The sequence below is a fragment of the Onychostruthus taczanowskii genome, unplaced genomic scaffold (assembly GCF_017590055.1).
Source record: "Onychostruthus taczanowskii isolate IOZ18803 unplaced genomic scaffold, ASM1759005v1 scaffold29, whole genome shotgun sequence".
NCBI classification, from domain to species: Eukaryota; Metazoa; Chordata; class Aves; order Passeriformes; family Passeridae; genus Onychostruthus; species Onychostruthus taczanowskii.
The window spans coordinates 2282782-2297316 of NW_024500239.1; the positions used below are offsets into that span (position 1 = coordinate 2282782).

Sequence of the window (14535 nt, forward strand, 5' to 3'; positions counted from 1 at the left end):
CCGCCCCGCCGCCTCCGCCCGCCCCCAGCGAAGAGAAACAAAACACAGCCCCGGCACCGCCACGCTCTCCCTCCTTCTCCTCCTGGCTTCGGTGGTTGTTTTTTGGGTTTTTTTTTTAAAATTTATTTTTTCTTTTAATTTTTTTTTTTCTTGGGGATTCTCCTCTCTCCTGCCAGACTGACTTACACGTTCTTGATAATTTCTCTTCCCCTCATTTTTTATACTCTTCTCCCTGCTTCCAAACCCTGTGTCTGTGTGTTTCAATACTGTCACAACCTCTGCTAAAAATAGATCTTTTTATACCCTTCCTCCTCTCTGACCCCATCCAACACCCCTTGTTAAGGTGAGTTGTGTCTTTTCATCACTTTTTTCCTTGTGTGTTGTTTTTTTCTTTTTCTTTTTTTTTTTTTTTTTTTTTTTTTTTTTTTTTTTTTTTTTTTTTTTTTTTTTTTTTTTTTTTTTTTTTTTTTTTTTTTTTTGGTTTTGGTTGTTTTTTATTGGTATTTTGGTTTCGGGATTGGTTTTGGGTTTTTTTTTTTTTTTTTTTTTTTCCCATTTTGGGCAGATTTTAGGGAGGAGGGGATGTGGAGGAGAGAATTTCATGGGGAGTCAGGCAAAGCCTTATTTTGCCTTCTGCAGCCTCAGCATCATTCCGGACTGCTCCCTTTTATCCCAAGGATGTAGCTAGCTGATGAAAGTGGGGAACTACTCTTCCTTAGCGCTGCATGCTTGGGAGCCACAGCAACAGCAGGAAAAAAACCAAGCTTCTCCTTTTTCCTTGGTCCTACCCCCCACTCCCTTCCTCATTCCCTCCTCCTTCCTGTGTCGTTTATTTGTTGTTTATTTATTTTTATTTTTTTAAATATTTTGGTGGGATGTTTGGTTGGGATTTGGTGGTGGGTGTTTTTTGTTTTGTTTGTTGTTTTGGTGTTTTGTTTTTTTTTTTTTCTTCTGTGTGTATGCTTGGTTTCTGTTTTGAAGCAATACCCAGGGGACTTGGAATGAATTGCATGCAGTGCCAAGGGAGCTCTGTGTGTGCACGTGTGTCTTGAGAGTGAGTGAGTGTGTGCAAAGTGCATTTGTATTTCGTGTTCCTGGGATGATGAGTCCCTGTGCACAGAGCAAGGAGCACAGCAGGGGCTGCTGAGGAAGAAACTGGTCAGGGATGCGGGAGAGCTACAGAGCTCTCCACAGAGTTCAGTCCCTTGTGCTCCAGAACATCTTTCCATAGAGCATTACTGGCACCTTCAAGGTGATGGCTCCCATTCCTCTCCTGGCTTCTCAGTAGAGGAGTGCAGGAAAGGAAAACTTTACAGCTAATGAGAAGGGATAGCATTCCTGTTCCTCCAGCAGTCCGAGACACTGTTATTCCAGGGATGAGTGGGGAAAATACAGTTGTGATCCAGAGTAAACGGATCGTTTGCTGTGACATATTAGTGTTCAGTGAGAAAAAGACACATGAAACATTATCAGTTTGGTCAGCCAGCAGAAGCATTGGAGTCCAGCTTACTTCCCAATTCCAAAGTTGTTTTAGACTGTTTTTCAATCTTCAGAAAACTGTGCCTATTGATGGCAGAAATGTGTTTTTACTGTGAAACAGTCTATTATAAATTTGCTGGGAAACGATTTATTATTCAGAGGCAATCAGGTAATTTATATGTTTCATGGATTTCCCCCAAGTCTTTTAGTGTGCCTTCAATTATGTATTTTACCTGTGTGTGTGAAGCGGGGTAATATAGATTTTAGTTGCATTTTAACAAGGTGTTAAGGCATAACTTGCAGGGTGCCATTTGCAAAGTGTCACTTAATATGAAGCAAAATAACAGCCTCTAGCTCTTTCTCATGGATTTTTCACATCTCTCTTGTTTGTTTCAAAGCAAATGGCGATTTTGCTTAAGAACTTGTAAGGAAAACTGGCTTCACAGTGGTACACAGTTTCAGATATTAGCTCAAAAGTATTAACACTTGTCTGGCTGCGAGACTTGAATTTACTTATAAAATACAAATACAAAGTACATGAAAGAGCACTTGGTATATATGGTTTTCTAACAGGTTGAATCATTTTGTATCTAAAAGTTTACAAATGAGCTAAAATGGTTGTTGTAATCTGTGTTTGGAGGCCTTTATGGATACAGGAACATTAATGTTTCCTGTCTACTTAATGCAATTCCAAAATATCCTGTCTTTCCACATGCTGCATAGATAACACTCAGTAAAAATGAGCAGTCATGAAAATAGTCTTGTGCTATCAAGGGACATTTCATCATTTCTTGTTAGCCTAAATTAAAATATTTTACACAAGTTTGCCTTGGAATTTTTTTTTCTGCTGTGGCTGGCTGATTGTGAAAGTGGGAAGCATGCTTTGAGTGAGATGTGACATTCCTAATGCTTGATAGCTGTGAGGGGAGAGACACCTGATGTGCTGTGTACATCATTCTTGAAGGGATGCAGGGTAAGAAAAAGGGATGGAAAACGAGCACAGTGCACTGGCAGTTTAGATAAATAAATGTGGGTGATGCATGTTAGCTTGTCATCTGCGGTTCTGCTGAACCCTGACTGCTGGCTAAACATATTTTCTTGGTAAGCACTGCAATGTGATACAATTTTTCTGGTTTGATAGAGTTTGCTGTTAAAATCACATGTAGCACAGAACAGTTCTTGTTCAGTAGATAAAAATCATGCCACTTCATTTTAATCCACAGAAGGCTGAAATATCCACTACTCCTACTGAAGTCACCAGAAGTTACCTATGATCAGCACTCTTCTTGATATTTTATCTCACCATGTCAGGATTTAGGATATTTCCAAAGGATGCCATTGACAGCAGATCTCATTTTATTTAGATTTTACTTCGGGAGCATATTGTATGTTTACAGGTAGATATTGTCTTTTACCACAGCAACACTAAAATGTATCAGGAAATGGAAAACTCTTAAAATTGTTTTTCTCAGGAGCCTTTAAAGAGAATTCTCCCTGTGTCCTTTAACCATTTCTGGAAAAGCAGTGCTCACTTCAAAATCTACATACTAGGAACCTTTAGTTGGTTGCTTAGCTGTTGGTGAAAAAAAAAAAAAGATGGAATGTTTGTACACAAAAAGAGCAAGTCATGTGTTTGGGGATTTTTTATGACAACTGAAAGACAGGAGTGCTTTCAGCTGGATATGACAGTGTTGAAGCAAGGTTAATGTTGAGTTTGATCTGGGGGTTGTTCCCATTGGCATGAGTGACAGCACACCAACACTTAGCTTATTCTGTAATGTACTAACCTAGATTAAACATCTCTTTAACTTATATTTTGAGATTTGGATATGGCATCAAACCTTGGATTTATTCACTCCTAAAGCCTTTTTTGTTTGTTTGTTTTGTGTTTGTTTTGTTTTTGAAACAAGTCTTTTAAAGCTGTGAACTTCTATAAACAAATTAGTGGAGTGTTCAGTAGTCGATCCAACTTTGTGGACCTTTTTGCTGTGAAAGTAAGGTGGGATTTCTCTCTACTGCTAACGAGCTGAAATTATTTTCTTGTATTATTGCACCTTGTTATTCTGCAACGTGAGTCTAAAATTCTTAGTCAAAGGAGTATTTATTCTGCGGATGTGGTGGTTCCGCAATAGAAGAACATGTGTATTTTTTCTTGTCCTAAATTAGAAATACCCATCATGTTCAGTGACATTTTGTTGCAGGGCAAAGTTGCTGTTTCATTTGGGTATACTTACCAAGGAAACTGTATTGATGACAGACTTTCTTAGATTTTTAACGAAGTAAATGAGAACTATCACAGGGCTGCCTGCTAATTTTGGGGTTGGGGTGCAATGGTTTTGTCTGTATCCACGCAGAATGCAATTGCAATATACATTAAAAATCAGTAGCATCTGAAAATATTAATCCATTTTTCTCTTTAGATACCTCTTTCTTTACCAGTTGAAAATGGTACTATATATGTGTATGTGTTTCCATCTGAGTGTATATTTGTAACTTTAAGGTGTTTAGATGAATGATGTTACCTTAAGCAAAGATGACTATTTGCATTTTGTCTGCTGGAAATACAGTCTTTATAATAAAATAGGTATTTTTCTTCTGTTGTACTTGCTTGTGCATAGAAGAAAATTAGTATTTTCCTCCTGGGAAATTTGTTACTCTGAAGAGCCAGATGCTGAACAGATCTACCAGCAGTTCCCTTCCTAGTCTTGGTGCACGTGGATGAGTGTCAGAGGTAACAAGTGCTCAGGCATGGCAGGGAAAGGAAGGGGATGGCTCTCTGCAAAGCAGGGGCAGTCTAATAATCTGGGACTGCAGTGGCTGAGTTGTTCAGGGCTAAGAGAGCAAAGTGCTCCTTCACCCTTAACAGTATAAACTCCTCTGTCTTAGGGTTTGCATTCTTCAGGCTGCTTGGTTTTCCCTTTATTAGATAAGGACGACTTATTTACAGTCTGGTAGCACTAACACAGCTCTCTGATGACTACTGTTTGTAGGAGGCCAAGTGAAAAGTAATTCTGGAGAGGGGTCTCCAGCTACAGTGTTTCTTTGTGGTATGTTTTTATTTACTCCAGTTTTCCCCAAATTTGCATCCAGCTATTATACCCTACTTGTCAGCGTAGGCTGGAGATTGTTTTGTGTGCAGAAAGTGTTTGTAGGAAAGGGAAAAGAATGTTATTGTTAGCTTTAGACAACGCAGTGTACCTGCCCCACCAATTCCAACCAAATGCAAGGAGAGCTGTGGCATTGGAGGTAAAATGTTCCAAATTTGCTTGATATAAATATGGTACTTCATGTCTCATGAGGAGAGACACCTTTTTAAACATAATTCAGAGGGAATGCATTTTTGGAATGAGTTTTACTGTAAGTCCCAGTGATCACTCATGTCCCAAAGAATCTGCTAGGAGCAGCCCAAGTAATTACAGGTTAATGTGGGGTGTGAGGCAGTTCCTCCTACTCAATCCCCTGCTGCAACTCCATGCTGGTAGATGGGTACCTGTTCCAGCACTGCCATTGTATCGGTGACAAAACTTAAATTTTGTTTAGAGGGCGATATATATAATGCACTATTGATTCCTGGTAGCAGCAAGGCTTTTAACAAGGAGTATAAATTCAATAATTTTGATTATGGATCTTGCAACATCTGACTTTGTCATCTATGCATTAGATATATTTTGATGCTGTGAACACTTAATCCAAGGAAGCAAAATGCTTGTCTTCTATAAATGACAGAAAAAATACTTAGTTAATTAATTCATTTGGCCTTTTGAGGTGTAGATGGCTTAGGACTATACATTTCTTGATTACAAATTGACACTTGGTTTACTTAAAAATAGTTGCAGAAGGATTTATTATAAATAATCTTTGACAGGCTCTTTTGTGTTTTAAAAAGTACTTTTTGCATTTTAAAAAGTACTTAGTTTATAGTAAGGCTTTAGGGCCAACCCTGGAAGTCTGATGGGAAGTTAGTCCTCTTATTTAATAGTAGTTAATATAAAATTTCATTAATATAAGTGACATGTTGTTGTGGTTTAACCCCAGATGGCAACTAAGCCCCACACAGCCACTTGCTCACTGCCCCATCAGCAGGATGGGACAGAGAATCCAAAGAGTAAAAGGAAAACCTCGTGGTTTGAGCCAAAGACATTTTAACAGGTAAAGCAAAAGCCACACACACAAGAAAAGCATCACTTGCTCTGATGTGGCAGGTGTTCAGTCACCCCCAGGAAACCTGGCTCTGTCTGCCCTAACAGTGACTCAGGAAGACAAACACATCGTTCTGAACACCCTTGTCCTTCCTTCTTCCCCCAGCTCCTCTTAGATAAGTTGAGGTCAGCTGTGTCCCCTCCCAGATTCTTGTGACCCCCCAGCCTCCTCACTGGTGGGGTGGGGTGAGAAGCAGGAAAGGCCTTGACGCTGTGCAAGCACTGGTCAGCAGAAACCAAAATATCCCTGTGTTATCAACATTGTTTCCAAGAAAAATCCAAACCCCAGCCCCATGCTGGCTCCTGTGAAGAAGATTAGTTCTATCCCAGTTAAAACCAGCACATGTATATAGTGGCATAGTCTGTTTCAAACATACTGGCACTTTACATACAACAGTATCTTTTGTAATGAGGCATCTGGAGCTCCCATAAAGATTTTTTAATCTGCAATCAAAATTTGAAAATTTTATGCAAATCAAAATGTTAGTGTTCTTTGAGCTCTAGTAGAATAAAGCACCATGACTGTATGATTCTCTTACCAGTCATACCATTGCCATTCTTTCACCTGGTGAATTCATAAAACATTTACAAGCCAACCTTAGGGGTTTCAGGCAATATCTTTAGGTCATGATTTCTGCCTCAGTAACCTTGAGTACACCAGTATTCAAAAACAATGTGGTGAAAGACAGGGAATGTGAACCAGGAAGGAAATAGGATCCTGAGGTGGGATTAGAAAACCCTTCAGGATAAACAAAAAAGCCTGTCTTTCTGAAGGAGAAGACAAGTACCTGGCCATGATGTTCTTCCAAGCTTCTTTGGACTTCCTTGCCAGACAAAATCCGAGTGTTTATCAGCAGTGCAGAAACTTAATGAAATTTTGTAGAATCACAGAACCACAGAATGACTTGGGATTGAAAAGGATGTTAAAGATCATCTGGTTCCAAGCCCTGTGATGGCCGTCTTCCAGGCACACCTCAGAGTAGATCAGGTTTCAAATTTGTATAACCCAGCTGAGGCTGTAACAGGAACAGAAAAGTAGAACTTAACAAATGTAAATACTTGTATTTAAATAAGGATGTGAATGGCTCCTTCTCCTGTTGTGATATAAATGGAGAAGTGTGTTCTGTTTCGTTTGTGTTTCATTTTGATAAGGTTTATACATTTTGCCTTATAGTATTGAATGGCGAACAGCTTAGGCTATAAGAGTATGGAAGTTCAAAGTTAAGTCTTTGCTTTCACTTAACTATTATAGAGCCATGGTCAGTGTCTCAGGAGTTCTCATTGCAGGTCTTAGAAACATCCCCTAGAGTGGCACTGAACGTGGGGTTTGTGCGATGCTGTTCCTACCTGTAAAATGGGATAGCAGAGCTATGGCTAAATTCAGCAATTCCTATTCCTGTTAAATCATTTCTTGACTTCAGTAGGATTTCTTGCCTAAGCGAGAGACTCTAAACAGGCTGGTAGAACACTGACAACAGGGAAGGTGTGAAGTATCTATTATTATTACTTCAGAGAATCTTATCTTGTATGAGATGGCTCATGTTTCAGGCAGTCTGCCTAACTAAACCAAAATTCCTTGGCACTTTCATTTGATTTCTGCAACACGACTGCTTGATTCCATCACAGGATGAAATAAATGGAGACTTCTTTATAAAATCTGAGGTCTAAATAAAGCATATGTTAAGTATAGCAATGTTTTAAATATATTAATTCTACATGATAAAAAATATAGTCTTTTAGCTGTATGTTTCTGGCTGTCCATCTACGTGCAAGAAATTATTTTGTCTGTATTTGGATTTTCACCTAATATAAAAATATTTTATGAGTTCTAGAAGCAGGTGGATACTTCATTGGTTGCTCTTTGCATGTCAGAGATGAGACCCTGGTAAGGCACTGGAACAGGCTATGTATAGAAGTTGTGGGTGCCCTGCCCTTGGAAGTGTTTGAAGCCAGGTTGCATGGGTCTTTGAGCATCCCTGCCCATGGCACAGGGATTAGAACTAGATGCTCTTAAAGATCCCTTCTAACCCAAACCATTCTATGTGTCTGTGTCACAGACATCAATTAGTCATCTCAGCGACCCCCATCCTTGGGTTCTGTAGTGCACAGACAAAATACTAAGCAGCAGTAATGGATCAGGAGAAGGTAATTTATTTTCCTTCTCTTTTTTTACAGTTATTTTTCAGTGGTAATGTGGGATAGAGACTAGAAAAGAATTGTAAATGTGACTGTTCCTAGCCACCAGCTTAGTTTTAAAGCTGCATTTGAGTGGGGATAGGTGCCTGTCTTAGCATTTGGGATTGGCAGAATTCTCCTGCCTGGCAATACGGAAGAATCTGGGAAGAGGAGGATTTTGATTCTTTCGAGTTTGAAGGTGAAATCTGCAGTGCCATATGGATAATATCAGATCCTTCACTCCTGTGAGATCTTTCCAGTATGTATTGCAAAGGCAAACTCACGCTTGATCTTCAAGGCTGAAATCTTAAAAGCAACTTTAAATTTGCACTCTCATGCAGATTTTGCTTGTGTGTGACACATACAAGTACATCCTAGAGGTTTAAGCAATGTGAGGCAGAATCAGGGATAGTAGAATGTATAGAACCAAAGAAAATTTTAAAGGGTAACAAAGTACCTGCATAAGCAAAAATTAAAAAAAAAAAAAAGTAAGTGTGAGGGAGTCTTTAAGAGAGGATGGAAGAGGGAAAAGCATTGCTCTGGGATGGGATTAATAAGATTTAACAGAATGTGAGATAAAAAGCACATAACAAATATCAGAGATTGGAGGCTGGATTGGAAGAAAGCACAACTAATGTTAGAAGGTGAAATTGCAGGCTGAAAGGGAGCTGTACACTGTCAGTTTAAAGTATAGTTTCAAGAACAGCTTAAGTTGGTCTAAATTCCAGCTGCTTCTTCAGAGGGAGTCCTGCACAATCCGCCTTCTTTCCTCTGAATAGTGTGCTGCAACTGGTAATATAAAAAAAATAAAAATTTAGCCCAGCCAGGTCCTTGATCCATCTGACTAACTGCTCATATTAACACTACAGGTGCCTCAAGGCACAGGGGAGGGGAGGCGCAGGAAAAGGCAGCATAAAATTGACTTTGCTGCCAATGGATCTGTGCTCTTGGTCTGAAAGTCCTGGTGAGATTCTGAGTTATAAATTATTTAGAAGAGAGTCTGGCTAGGAAGACATAGAGTGGTAACACAATGGAAGGAAGAAGCCACCTGGGACAGTACTTAGAGTGAGCAGTTAAAATGGCTGCATGCAAAGGGAAAAAAGATGTTAAAAACATCTAAGAGGCAAAATAAAGCATTTATAAGTCACAAAAAGAGAGTATTTATGTTGTCTTTGTATTTAATTCATGGGCACACCTGCTGATGCAGTCTTTAATTACATGATCAAGCAGGGCATTTTTCCTACTCCTCCCAAGCAGCTACCCTGTCCCTCATGACCCCTGCTGAGCCATGACCTGGGGCTTATTTCACCTCCTTGTGTTATGAATGACAGAGTCCAGTGCTCAGCAGTCCCGCTGGAAGCTTCAGGCTTCCCTCTCACATCCTTCACGTGCATCTCCGTCAGAGACCTCCAGCATATTCCATACTGACTTTTTATTAACCCAGTGTTTATGGCTCCCAAACAAAACATTTTTCTGCCCCTTTTATTTCAGAGCTGCACCTGCACTGTGCCATACATATACAGAATATGTTATGCTTACTTTTAAATGGTAATGCATGATTCAAGTTTCTCTTGCAATAAGAAGAAACTATGTAGAAGGATAAAAGTAAATTCAGAATGAAATGCCTTCAGAGAAAAGGAGGAAAGATTAGAATATGTTTTGTAATGAATGAAATATAAAGCTCCAAGGTCTTACTGGTTATCTTTTTAATGATTTGTTTTAAAATATTAAATGGGGACATTAGATTATGCAGAAATACACAGACACATGCTCAACCACATTATGGATTCCATTCTTTAGAAGAGAGGGCTGAAAAAAAGCACTTTACCCAGCCCTGTGAGAAATAAGATGCAGGCAGATGATGTCATGCAGTCTAGACTGGAATAAAAGATGTATTTTTAAAAATTTTAGCTAACTTACTTAAATAAAATATTTTGAAAGTCTAAGAAATCATAAGTGCTAGATGATTATCTTAGATTTTTCTTTGATCATGTTCTGTGGGTTCTGGTGCCTTTTTATAACATTTTTTAAAGACTTTATTTTCTTCCTTTAAACATACCTATAGAGAATTCCATGCTCATAAGAAGATATGACTGATTCTTCTGGGTTATGCAGTTCAGTCCCTTGCTTTTGCAGCCAAGATGTCATGCAATTCCTTTCATGTACTGATCAAACTCCTTCTTATAACTATTTAGGGAGTTTCTTACTTCCCATACTCCATTTGAAGGCTGTTCCAGTTTTCTGGTTTCTTTTCCTCTTAAATATGTTCATGGCCTGCTTTTATTGCTTTGTTTTTGGACTACTTGAGCAGTTGTACTTGAGCTTCAATGTAAGATGTTTACTGACTCAGAGTGCTGGACTTAAAAAGCAAAGTTCTTGCTGGACAGAGGTCAGCTATAGTGATGACTGCTAAGTTCTTGTGGAGGATAGATGACGGTGTAGAGTTAGGCACAATAGGTTTCTGATCGTGCTCCCCATTTATGGATGACTAACCTTAAACCAAATTTCACTGCTGACCTTCAGAGTGTAAATGATATGTCAAGAGCCTTACCCACATTTCTCTTTTGGGAGGTTTGATCTTCCAGTGTGCATTGCTCCACGGGGTTTTTTGCAGACTCATTTTCATTTGGCTTAGTTCTGGTTTCTCACTATAAATAGTTCAAGTAAAACAGAAAGAATCTTTGTTTGTAGTTTGAAAAAAAGTCCTGTTTCCCCTTTGGATTAAATTTCAGTTGGTGAGAGTTGTGTTCTTAACATTTACACAGATGCAATATTCTAACCCTTAGTCTTTCAAATGGGAGGTAGCCATTATGCTCTAAGCAAAGTTATTTTAATATTGGACTATCTAATACTCTTAATGAAGAATGCATTGGATTTCATGTAGCTTTGGCACTCTGTTACTCATAAGTACTTCATTTGGGAAGCCAGAAATTACTGACTTGATTCTGAGCACATCTTCTGGTTTTAAAATTACTGGTAAAGGGAAGATGTATTTTTTATTTGTGATCCTTGAAGTATAATGTAAATAGAGGACAGGAAATACAAGTGGCTGGCATTTTTATGTTTTCAAGAATTTATTTCAAATAGCTTTCAAAAAGCTGCAGGTACCAATGTCGGCATGCCCTCACCCTGAGCACTGTGTGCAGTTCTGGGCCCTGCAGTTTAAGAAAAATGTGAAGGTTCTTGAATGCATCCAGATGAGGGCATCAAAGCTGGAACATATATCCTGTGAGGAGCAGCTGAGGACTTTGGGCTTGTCTAGTTTGGAGAAGAGGAGGTTGAAGGGTGACCTTTCTACAGCTTCCTAAGAAGAGAACTTGAGGAGGGAGGTGCTCAGCTCTTCTCCTGGGTACCTAGTGACAGGACACATGGGAATGGTTTAAAACTGGACCAGCAAAGGTTCAGAGTAGATAGGAAGAAACATTTCTTTACTGAGAGGATGGCCATACATTGGAACAGGCTCCTTGTAGAGGTGATTGATGCCTCAAGCCTGTCAGTGTTAAGAGGTATTTGACAATGATGTGCTTGAACTTTTGGTCAGCCCTGAATTGGTCAGGCAGTTGGACTAGATGATCATTTTAGGTTCCTTCCAAGTAAAACATTCTGTCCATACACAGTATTTTCAGTCTTCTATTTCTGTTCTTTCTCAAAAATCAAGGAGTAAAGTCATGACATTGAAGCTTTACATCATTTGCAACTTTAAAGTCATAGTCCCCTATGTGTGAAATATTTTAAGCAATTGTATATGTTATTATGTTATACAAGGAGTTAGTATTTGCCTAAAATGGAATTATTGCCTTTTTAATTTATAAAAAAACCCTATTTCTTTGCATATTATTTGTCATTATTTTTCTGTTGGAAATTTCACATGGATGGATAAGATACAGGTATTTTTTAAATACCACAATAAGTTGTATTTACTCTGTCAATGCTATAATACTACTACAAGAAGCAGTATCTGAAACAGTAAAATTCCACAGTGAATGAAGCAGCTGGAACTGTAACTCATATCAGCTGCCCAACACCAAAAACTCCTTTGAGCTTTCTCCTGGGGCCGTTGACATTTGCCTTGCCTGCAGAATGACTATGCATGTTATCTGCAAGGCATTAATCCATTAGTAATGAGCCACCTTTAATCCTGGTGTAGATGTCCTCTTCCTGGAGAAGGGTGTGTGTCACAGCATTAAGATTTCTGTATACCTATGTGGGCAAATAACTTCCCTTGCTGGATTTGTCCCATTTAACCTAGCAGGGCTGCGGTTTTGAGTGTTTGTAGGAGTCAGCTCTGAGTCATATTTGTCCTGCAAACCTGGGCATGGAAGGGATTCAAAATCCACCTAGGGGAATGGATTTCCAGTGTGCGTGTGCACAAAGGTTGGGGCTGGGAAGGAGCCTAGAGTCCTTAGCACTGTGTTCATCAATCTAGGATGTTTATGCTTAAAAGAATGCAGCAGTGCACACAGAAGTGTTGTTTATGTTGCTGTTATTAAAGAAAAGAAATAAAAACCAGAAAAAAAAGCCCACACTTTTTTTTTTTATTAAAAGATTAATTGTAGGTCTGGAAAAAATATAATAATTATATGTTATGGCAGTGTCTGATCTGTTTTCCTGGGATGCTTCGGATGCTTTTTGATTTCAAATTTCTTTTTCCACATGCTGTTGCTATGGTAAGAATCAGCACATCAGGGAGAGGTGTCATAGCAAATAATGTAATAAAAAATAACCTGTAAGAGCTTTGTATTTCATGGGGCAGCATAGGGCCCATGGTTTGGAGTTATTACTGAAGCCTTGTCAAAAGAGTTTTCAAACTGTGCATGGCATCTCATTATTCAGGGATTGTTTTTACACGACTAAAGCAAATCCAGAAATTCAACCTTTTTATCAATAAAATTACATTAACTACAAATTAATTCTTACCTTCTTTAGAAAATATTAGGTCTTCCATAACTTGAGAGGGGAAAATAAAATTAAAAAAAAAATAAAAAAAAGGAAATATGATAGGGCAACAGAGATGAAGTTAAGCAAAGGAAAATCAGAGATTTTTAGCTTTTCTGGGGAGTATTGGGGGGGGGAGGAGGAGCAAAGAGGGATGATGTATACCAAGGTTTTTTCAACTTGACTTTAGTAATCAACTAATGATAAAATTGGATGAGTGCAAGAATGTGGAAATACCAGCTGTGTCCTGTAACGGCATGCCAAGCTCCTACGTAGTAAAGATTGATCAAAGTAGTTGAGTATTGAAAAACAGGTGGCATCTTCAGATGGTTCCAGACCTAATTGCTGCAACTCCATTACCAAGAGTACTTGTGTACCACGGCCTGCTAAACAGAGAGACTGCTGAAGAGAGTTTTGAATTTACTGAACAGAAGTTACCTGTGTTTCAAAATGTGGTGAAATAAGCTTATCACAAGATGAGGCTGTACTTTTAAAATAGCAGCTGTAGTTACAGATTAATTAAATGCGCAAGAAGAGGTGGAGAGGGGGTTAGAGACTCCAAGGTCTCTGAGTAGCAAAGACATGGGATGACAGACTCTACTGGAAGATCAGGAGATCAAAGGGAATCCTTATATTCAGTGTTAGAAGAGAGTGAGTTTGCCACACAACAATTCTAACTTCAATTCTAGCAACAAGACACTAGAGAAAAATCCATGAAAGTGCTTCTGGTTCCCTCCAGAGTTATGGCCTTTGGATATAGGAGACTCCAACCTAATTTGCCCATTTGATAGCCAGAAATAGGGAGACTGACCAAGAGAATTTAATGCTAATTAAATGTTTGTCACCACAAAACTGAGTTTGTTTTTTTTTTTATATGAATGGTTCCATCAATCCAGATGTTGCTCTAAACTGCCACCTGAGTGATATGTAGAAAAGTAGTTCTGTAATATTAAACCATTTAAAATGTTTAGTTAGAGGTTTAGTTAATTATTCAGACTACAATGACTTCAGTTATTTTTTTAAGCAGATACCTCCTCAGTCGCAGTTAGTAGCCTCATGCCAAGCCCAGCATCCATTTGGAATCATGCAGAGTTTGCACTTCAGTAGTGTTTTAGCAATGTGACAGGCTTGCCTTCAAATGTCCTGGCTGCAATTTGCTCACAGCAACTACATTCAGACCCACCCATGTGTTTCAAGGGCTGGCTTTCTGCTGTTCAGCTGATGTTTTGACCCAACATACCAGATCTCACTTGCAGGATGGTTTGCAAACTCTCAGAGCAGCAAAGTTGTGGTGAAGGTTCCTTCTTGGCAGCAGAGGACCTGTTTTCTCCTGAGGAATGCTGCTGCTTGTTTAGTCCTCTTGCCTGTGAGTATAAGTGCTCTCACATAGTGTGATGACAGTGCAGTTCAATAACAACTAAAGTTGAGGAAGCAGGAGGATAAGCTGTCCAAAAACTTAGACTTCTTGGAAAATCCCATTCTAGCATCTCTCACTAACTTCCGTCAGCATTAAAGAGGATTTTGCACCGAAGATCTCTCTGAAAATCCTGCTAAGCTTCTGCCTTTGTCAGTCTTAGATGTGGATATTTCAAATCAGAGAGCAGAATTACTATTACTTTTAGACAGCTTTTCTGAAACGCTGTTAGCAATGTGCTTCTTGCCTCCCTCCTCCCATCTCCTGTAGCTCTCATGTACATTCGCTAATATCAACCACAACTGCTAGGAGAATGTGAAGCTCAAAATACAA

The 14535-nt window shown here is 39.0% G+C and overlaps 1 long non-coding RNA gene across 1 annotated transcript in view; it reads left to right on the forward strand.

Annotated features, from left to right (window-relative positions):
* Positions 1–121: 121 nt before the first annotated feature.
* Positions 122–14535, forward strand: part of LOC121337802 — a 327956-nt gene continuing 313542 nt past the window's right edge. Inside the window, exon 1 of the long non-coding RNA XR_005952946.1 lies at positions 122–343. This is a non-coding gene — a long non-coding RNA (uncharacterized LOC121337802). The remainder of the gene's footprint in view (positions 344–14535) is intronic.